This window comes from Chlorocebus sabaeus, chromosome 7 (assembly GCF_047675955.1).
Source record: "Chlorocebus sabaeus isolate Y175 chromosome 7, mChlSab1.0.hap1, whole genome shotgun sequence".
Classification (NCBI taxonomy): domain Eukaryota; kingdom Metazoa; phylum Chordata; class Mammalia; order Primates; family Cercopithecidae; genus Chlorocebus; species Chlorocebus sabaeus.
In genome coordinates this window covers 64,120,338-64,129,467 of record NC_132910.1, presented here as the reverse complement: position 1 = coordinate 64,129,467, position 9,130 = coordinate 64,120,338, and the positions used below count along the sequence as shown (strand labels likewise).

Genomic DNA, 9,130 nt, shown 5'->3' with positions numbered 1-9,130 from the left:
ATTGTTTCCAAATACATTAATAGTCTGTGAAGATTAAGTAGGAAGATTAAATAAGGAAAACTCAAATGTCTTTTATGTTTTATATCATTGTGTTTTTTTGAAAATAGTATTTATTTTAATATAATTTTATTTTATTTTCTGAGATGGAGGCTCACTTTGCTGCCCAGGCTGGAATGTAGTGGCACAATCTTAGCTCACTGCAACCTCCACCTCCCAGGTCCAAGTGATTCTCGTGCCTCAGTCTCCCGAGTAGCTGGGATTACAGGCGCCCGCCACCATGCCTGGCTAGTTTTTGTATTTGTAGTAGAGACGGGGTTTCACCATGTTGTCCAGGGTGGTCTCAAACTCCTGACCTCAAGTGATCCGCCTGCCTCGGCCTCCCAAAGTGCTGGGATTACAGACATGGGGCACTGCACCTGGTCCCTAAAATAAATTTTTAAATTATCAAAGTAATATCTTGAAAATGTTATATAAATGGAATCATAGAATATGTAACCATCTGAGATTGGCTTTTTTTGTTCAGTAAAATTCCATGGAGATTCATTCTAGTTGTTGCATGCATCAGTGGTTCATTCCTTTTTATTGTAGAGTAGCATAAATTAGAATCCTTTTTTTTCCTTTAAAAAACAGCTCTTGCTATGTTGCCCAAGCTGAGTGCAATGACTGTTCACAGGCACGATTGCACCACTCATCAGCATGAAAGTTTTGACCTACTTTCTTTCCAGCCTGGGCCTGTTCACCCCTACCAAGGTAACCTGGTTGTCCCCTGCCCTCAGGAAGTCACCATGTTGATTCTGAACTTAGTGCAGACATCTGACTGGTTTAGCATACTGCAGCCCTCCTAGTCTCAAGGATTCTCCTTATTGTGATAGAAGATGCTGTGGTGTCTGGTATGAAGATTCTAATTTAGCCAGGCCTATCATCCCAGCTACTATGTTAACCTCAGACACCACAGCATCTTCTTCTTTTTTTTTTTTTTTAGACAGAGTCTCACTCTGTTGCCCAGACTGGAGTGCAATGGCACAATCTCAGCTCACTGCAGCCTCCGCCTTCCAGGTTCAAGCAATTCTCTGGCCTCAGCTTCCTGAGTAGCTGGGACTACAGGTGCGTGCCTCCATGCCTGGCTTATTTTTTGTATTTTTAGTAGAGATGGGGTTTCACCATGTTAGCCAGGATGGTCTCGATCTCCTGACCTTGTGATCTGCCCGCCTCGGCCTCCCAAAGTGCTGGGATTACAGGCCTGAGCCACCGCTCCCGGCCACAGCATCTTCTATCACTATATATATATATATGTTTGTTTATTTATTTTTTGAGACGGAGTTCCACTCTTGTTGCCCAGGCTGGTGCAATGGCACGATCTTGGCTGACCGCAATCTCCGCCTCCCAGGTTCAAGCGATTCTCCTGCCTCAGCCTCCCTAGTAGCTGGAATTACAGGCATGTGCCACCACATCTGGCTAATTTTTTTTGTAGTTTTAGTAGAGATGGGGTTTCTCCATGTTGGTCAGGCTGGTCTCGAACTCCTGACCTCAGGTGATCCACCTGCCTCAGTCTCCCAAAGTGCTGGGATTACAGGGGTAAGCCACCGTGCCCGGCCACCTATCACAATATATTTTAAGCAACTAAATACAGGATGGGCATGGTGGCTCACGCCTGTAATCCTAACACTTTGTGAGACCAAGGCGGGCAGATTACCCTAGGTCAGGAGTTCGAGACCAGTCTGAACAATATGGAGAAAATCTGTCTCTACTAAAAATACAAAAAATTAGCCGGGGGTGGTGTCACATGTCTGTAATCCCAGCTACTCAGGAGGCTGAGGCAGGAGAATTGCTTGAATCAGGAAGGCAGAGGTTGCGGTGAGCCAGGATGGCGCCATTGCGCCCTAGCCTGGGCAACAAGAACGAAACTGCATCTAAAAAAAAAAAAAGAAAGAAACGAAATACAAGTGACTTTAAGAGTCAAAGATTGCATTGAAATTAATATAGGCCTACTTTTGCATTCAGGAGTGTAATGGTAACTTCATAAATATGGCCCTGGGTGAAGCCCAGGACAGTATTTCCAATAGGAAATGTATAAAGTTAGGAAATGCCACTTTGTTTGTATGTATTTTAATCATTTGGTCAACACTATTTATGTCGACCTTAAGGGACAAGAACAGTAATCCTAGATTGAATGAAACTTCTGGAAGAGGCTTCTGACCTTCTTCTCCACTGGGATAATTTCCATTTCCTCCAGGGCAGCATGCTTGGTACATGAAGAGCCAAAGTGAAAACCAGCTATTTGAGTAGGTCAAAGGGTAAAGTACTCTTCTATGGACTTGCTCTGGTGTTTAGAACAACTTCCTTTTGAAGGACAAAACTATCTTAGTGGATTGAGATGATATTGCCTCTTCAGAGGAGTTAGGAAACTGTGAAGGAAAAGGAAGGATGAGGAAAACTGCAAATTCAGGACACTTTGAACCCCATGATTGTTGAAACGGCTTTGTAAAAAGCTTCAGGAAATGTGAGATAGTACTCTGTCAAGAAGCACTTTTCCTTTTTTATTTTTTTGAGGCAGGGTCTCACTTTGTCACCCAGGCTGTAATACAATGGCACATTTTGGCTCACTATAGGCTTGATCCCCTGGGCTCAAGCCATCCTCTCACCTCAGCTTCCCAAGAAGCTGGAACCACAGGCACATTCCACCACGCCCAGATAATTTTTTTGTATTTTTGGTGGAGACAGGGTTTCACCATGTTGCCAAGGCTGGTCTCAAACTCCTGAGGTCAAACAATCTTTTTTTTTTTTCCTTTTGAGAAGGAGTCTCACTGTATCGCTCAGGCTGGAGTGCAATGGCGCGATCTCGGCTCACTGTAACCTCCGCCTCCCGGGTTCAAGCGATTCTCCTGCCTCAGCCTCCTGAGTAGCTGGAATTACAGGTGCGTACCACCATGCCCAGCTACTTTTTTGTATTTTTAGCAGAGATGGAGTTTCACCATGTTGGCCAGGCTGTTCTAGAACTCTTGACCACGTGATCCACCTGCCTCGGCCGCCCAAAGTACTGGGATTACAGGCGGGAGCCACCGCCCCTGGCCTTCAAACGATCTTTCTGCCTCAGCCCCCAAAGTGCTAGAATTACAGGTGTGAACCGCTGCACCCTGCCAAGAAGCACTTTTCTAAAAGAGGAAGCTAGAGGCCGGGCGCGGTGGCTCAAGCCTGTAATCCCAGCACTTTGGGAGGCCGAGACAGGCGGATCACGAGGTCAGGAGATCGAGACCATCCTGGCTAACACGGTGAAACCCCATCTCTACTAAAAAATACAAAAAAAACTAGCCGGGTGAGATGGTGGGCGCCTGTAGTCCCAGCTACTCGGGAGGCTGAGGCAGGAGAATGGCGTAAACCCGGGAGGCGGAGCTTGCAGTGAGCTGAGATCCGGCCACTGCACTCCAGCCTGGGCGACAGAGCAAGACTCCGTCTCAAAAAAAAAAAAAAAAAAAAAAAAAGAGGAAGCTAGAATATAAAACTATTCTACAAATATATATATATATATATATATATATAAAAAAATTCTGGGCTAAGTGCAGTGGCTTGCATTTGTAATCCCAGCTTCTCAGGAGGCTGAGCCAGAAGAATGGCTTGAGGCCAGAGTTCAAGACTGCAGTGACCTATGCCCATGCCACTGCACCCCAGCCTGGGTGACAGAGCAAGACTCAGTCTCAAAAAAAAAAAAAAAAAAAAGGAAATTCTGCCATATGATAGAATGTCTTTCTTTCAAAGTATTAGCTTTTGGTGAGATCATGGAGGGAATATGAGGAGAGAAAATAATGTTAGACATAGGTTTTTAGATGGGAAAATGTGTGTTTGACCTTTTATGATTTTTATAAATTAAAATATGATCTAAGGATCTGTAAATGGGAGCAGAATATTTATAGTCAACTAGGAAAATCTGAATAGCAAGTTTCATTGGTTTGCAGATGGTACATAAATGTGACTTTGCAAAAATAGATCAGAGAGAACAGGAGAGAAATGGAGAGTAATTTATTGCAGTGAAAAGGAAACAATGTCTAGACCCCAAAACGAAACAATTATTTTCCTGTTTCTGCTAAAAGTACTTTATATGTTAACTTTTAAGATAATTACCTCAATATTTTATTCAGTTGAACATGCAAGCAACATTTTAGTTTGTGTCATTTAAAGTTTCTTTTCTTATCTGTGCTTTTGTTTTTGAACAATGCAAATGGAGATATGAAGAATAATAATGCTCAAAGACCAGGATGAGGATAAAACATACCCCAGAAGTCAACTATTCAGGCCCATTAAGCATTTCAAACTCTGCGTGTCCAAAACCAACTTCAGCTGCTTCTCTGCGTTTTCACATGAAATCTAGAATTTTAGGGATTATCCTAAACTTCTCTCCCTCCAACTTTCCCCACAACAGTCATTGAATTCTCCTCATACCAACTTCTTTTGTAGTACTTCCCTTCCCTGTCTTTGCATTTGCCACTATCTTTATTCATACTCTCACCATCCCCCCGATCCCACCCCCACTCATTTTAAAGATGGACTAGGACTTTCTGAGTGGTCTTTCTGACTCTGATCCTGTGATGTATCCTAGAATGATCTTTCTAAAACAAAAATCTAACCAGGTGGCACTTCTCCTTCCACTCCAAGTATTCAGTAAATGCTTGGATTGGATACACTGGATTCAATAAAATCCAAATTCTTCAGCTTAATACACAAAGCTCTTCACAATCTAGTCCTGGCTTGTGGCTTCTGCCTCATGACCAGCCATTCCAGCACTACACACAGGCCCTGAGTATGTCTTATTCTTCCCCACCACTTTGCCTTCAAATATCTTGCTCCTTATTATTCAAATGCTTCCCTTACTTTTATGAAACACAGTTCAAGATCCCTTTTCTGGGCTCTACTACCCCCAGCCCCACCCCACACCAGTCTACTTTATTTATTTTATTATTAATTAATTTATTTATTCATTCATTTATTTTTGAGATAGAGTCTCACTCTGTCATCCAGGCTGAAGTGCAGTGACTTGATCTTGGCTCACTGCAAACTCCACCTCCCAGGTTCAAGCGATTCTCCTGCCTCAGTCTCTTGAGTAGCTGGGATTACAGATGCCCACCACCATGCCAAGCTAATTTTTGTATTTTTAGTAGAGACGGGGTTTCACCATGTTGGCCAGGCTGGTCTCGAACTCCTGACCTCGTGATCTGCCTGCCTTGGTCTCCCAAAGTGCTGGGATTACAGGCATGAGCCACCGCGCCTGGCCTTATTTATTTTTATTTTTAAATTTTTAATTAGGAAGAGTATTTATTTCTGCTCCTTTCATGTATCTTATTGTTCAGGAAACAGTCTTATGTACATATCTGAAATAATCTACCATCACACACTCTAGTTAAAGGCAAAGCACCATAGGAAAAGCTGATTAGTTGTCCAGAGTTCTCAGCTTATGGAACCTTGCTTCTTAATTTTATGTTAATTTCTGAAAATCAGAAATGTCAGCTCCAAAAAATGTTAAGGGGGTTGTAAAAAATAATTATTTGATACTATAGTTGTAGATATGGAGTAAGAAATGAAAAATTAAGAAGAAAATGCCACTAAACATAATTGGTATAGCAACAGGACAGCAGAAAAAAAAAAATACTGTAATAAAATTGTCTCTTTAATACCAAGAAGAAATTCTAGTGCAAGCTTCAGTACGCTTCCTGTTTTTTCACTAGATATTTCTTTTACTGCTGCTCTTCATTCTTTTCCACATGTCATACTGGAGGATTGGTACGGCCTTTAAAACTTCATTGACAGGAGCAAATCCAGTATCCTCATTACTGTTGTATATGTCCCATGTGCCTGAACATAACACAGACTAGCTTCTCATTATGTAAACATTTATCATATGGATAAAGGTGACTCTCCGAATAGTAAAGCAACAGTTGAGAATTAACAAGTCACAAATCTGCATAGTTCTTTCCCACATAAAAAGTGCCATGGCTCTAAGACCTAAAGGCGCTCCTTCTGTACTATCACAATCCTTTTGATTTCTTCTCAAAGGCACTCTAACCCATCAAATAGCCTGGCAGTTTCATTCTCATGAATACTCTAGCCATGAAAAAATTTAATAGGACACATACGAATCCAATGAATAGAAGAAGAAATGTATTGAGTTTTGGGATATTTGGTGCATTTGATGGGTCCAGGATTATGAAATTTAGACTTCCCATTGTAAACAGGAAGCTGGATGCAAGTCTGTCCATAATATATTGTCCATTTACTCTGTAGGCCAAGAAAGCTACTGGCCTCTGATACCCATATTCATCAATCATAGAGCCAACACTTGGAGGTTCAACAATAACATCATAAGTTATTCCTCCAGTGATGAGGAAGTAAGACACCTTCACCAGAGCATACATAGTCATGGCCAATGGTATGTGCAGCCAGGGCGACTTCTTCAGCTTCAGGTTGGGACATTTAAGTACTAAGAATGGGACACGGTACAAAGTCTCCATGTTGGTAGCAGCAAGCTATTTATTTATTTATTTATTTATTTTTATTTTTGTTTTTTGAGACGGAGTCTCACTCAGTCTCCCAGGGTGGAGTGCAGTGGCACCATCTTGGCTCACTGCAAGCTCCTCCTCCTGGGTTCACACTATTCTCCTGCCTCAGCCTCCCTAACAGCTGGGACTACAGGCGCCCGCCACCACGCCTGGATAACTTTTTGTATTTTTAGTGGAGACAGGGTTTCACTGTGCTAGCCAGGATGGTCTCGATCTCCTGACCTCGTGATCCGCCTGCCTCGACCTCCCAGAGTGCTGGGATTACAGGCATAAGCCACTGTGCCCGGCCTACTATTTTTTATTTTTAAGACAAGGTCTCGCTGTGTCACCCAGGATGGAGCACAGTGATGTGATAACGGCTCACTGCAGCCTAGACCACCTGGGCTAAAGCCATCCTCCCACATCAGCTTCCCAAGTAGCTGGGACTACAGCTGCATGTCACCAAGCTAGCTAATTTTAAATTTTTTTGGTAGATATAGAGTTTTGCCATGTTAAAAATTTATCTCTTTTATGTTCTTATTTTACCTATATTATGCATTCTTTCACTTAATAAATACTTATTGAGTACATACTATGTGTCAGGCATTGTACTATACTGTCACTCTATTGTGATGATTTACGTGTCTCCCCCCTACTTGAACTTAAACTCCCTAGATACAGATTCCATTTAAATACAGTATTGAATGGGTGAATGGATGATGGATGGATGGATGGATGGATGGATGGATGGATGGATGGATGGAGACTTTTGATAGTAGCTAACAGGATTCCTTACAAGCTCCAAAAAAATTTTTTTTTTTTGAGACGGAGTCTTGCTTTGTCACCCAGGCTGGAGTGCAGTGGCACGATCTCAGCTCACTGCAACATCCGCCTCCCAGGTTCAAGCAATTCTCTGCCTTAGCCTCCTGAGTAGCTGGGATTACAGGAGCCTGCCACCACGTCCTGCTACTTTTCTTTTGTATTTTTAGTAGAGACAGGGTTTGACTATGATGGCCAGGCTGGTCTTGAACTCCTGACCTTGTGATCCACCCGCCATGGCCTCTCAAAGTGCTGGGGTTATAGGCATGAGCCACCACGCCCGGCCTTCCAATATATATAAATACATATTGGAATATATATATAGAGAGAGGAATATATAGAGAGAGGAATATATATATAGGAAAATATATAGAGAGAGGAATATATATATGGGAAATATATAGAGAGAGGAATATATATAGAGAAATATATATATATATATATATATTTTTTGAGACAGAGTCTCACTCCATTGCCCAGGCTGGAGTGCAATGGCGCGATCTGCAACCTCTGCATCCCGGGTTCAAGCAATTCTTCTGTCTTTGCCTCCCAGGTAGCTAGGATTACAGGTACTCACCACCATTCCCAGCTAATGTTTGGGGGTTTTTTGTATTTTTAGTAGAGAGAGGGTTTCATCATGTTGGCCAGGCTGGTCTTGAACTCCTGACCTCAGGTGATCCACCTGCCTCAGCCTCCCAAAGTGCTGGGATTACAGGCGTGAACCACTGCACCTGACCCAAAATATTTTTATATTAATTATTGTAGGCGGGGCGTGGTGGTTCATGTTTATAATCCCAGCACTTTGGGAGGACGAGGCAGGCAGATTTCCTGAGGTCAGGAGTTGGAGACCAGTTTGGCCAACATGATAAAATCTCGTCTCTACTACGAATACAAAAATTAGCCAGACGTGGTGGTGCATGCCTGTAATCCCAGCTACTTGGGAGGCTGAGGCAGGAGAATTGCTTGAACCCTTCAGGTGGAGGTTGCAGTGAGCCAAGATCACGCCATTGCACTCCAGTCTGGGCGACAGTGTGAGACTCTGACTCAGAAAAAAAGAAAAAAGAAATGTTCCTACATACAATGATTTTTTGTTTGTTTGTTTTTTGAGATGGAGTCTCACTCTGCCACCCAGGCCAGGCTGGAGTGCAGTAGCACGACCTGGGCTGACTGCAATCTCTGCCTCCTGGGTTCAAGCGATTCTCCTGCCTCAGCCTCCTGAGTAGCTGTGATTATAGGCACTCGCCACCATGCCCGGCTACTTCTTTGTATCTTTAGTAGAGACAGGGTTTCACCATGTTGGCCAGGCTGTTCTTGAACTCCTGACTTCGTGATCCACCTGCCTCGGCCTCCCAAAGTGCCAGGATTACAGGCGTGAGCCACCGCACCTGACCGTATGTAGGAACATTTCTAAGATATATTAGAACCTCTCTGCCTGCTAAAAAACACCAGGACCATTTGGCCCTGCTAAATGACTCTTTATTAATGTTCTTTGGAGGGCTTGAGTTTTCCTTTAAAATTTTTGTTTCCTTCTGTGCTGACAGGAAATCACTTGTTGCTTAATTGTTGTTGATATGCCACCTGAAGCAGCTGATTTTCCTCTAACACCATTCTGATCTGTTACAAGTTTGGAAGCCACATCATGAGAACTGCTGTAACTTTATGCAAAATGCAAACCAATAGATTCAGAATGAGGCCCTGAAGACCCTTATGAGATTGGTCTTGTCCAAGCACTTGAGAGTTGATTAAAGAAAAAAAAAATTTTTTTTTAAAGAGAATAGTCTTGAATC

The 9,130-nt window shown here is 42.8% G+C and overlaps 1 pseudogene; it reads right to left on the bottom strand.

Moving 5' to 3' along the window:
• Window positions 1-6,047: 6,047 nt before the first annotated feature.
• Window positions 6,048-6,506, bottom strand: LOC103236139 (oligosaccharyltransferase complex subunit OSTC pseudogene; annotated as a pseudogene).
• Window positions 6,507-9,130: the final 2,624 nt, after the last annotated feature.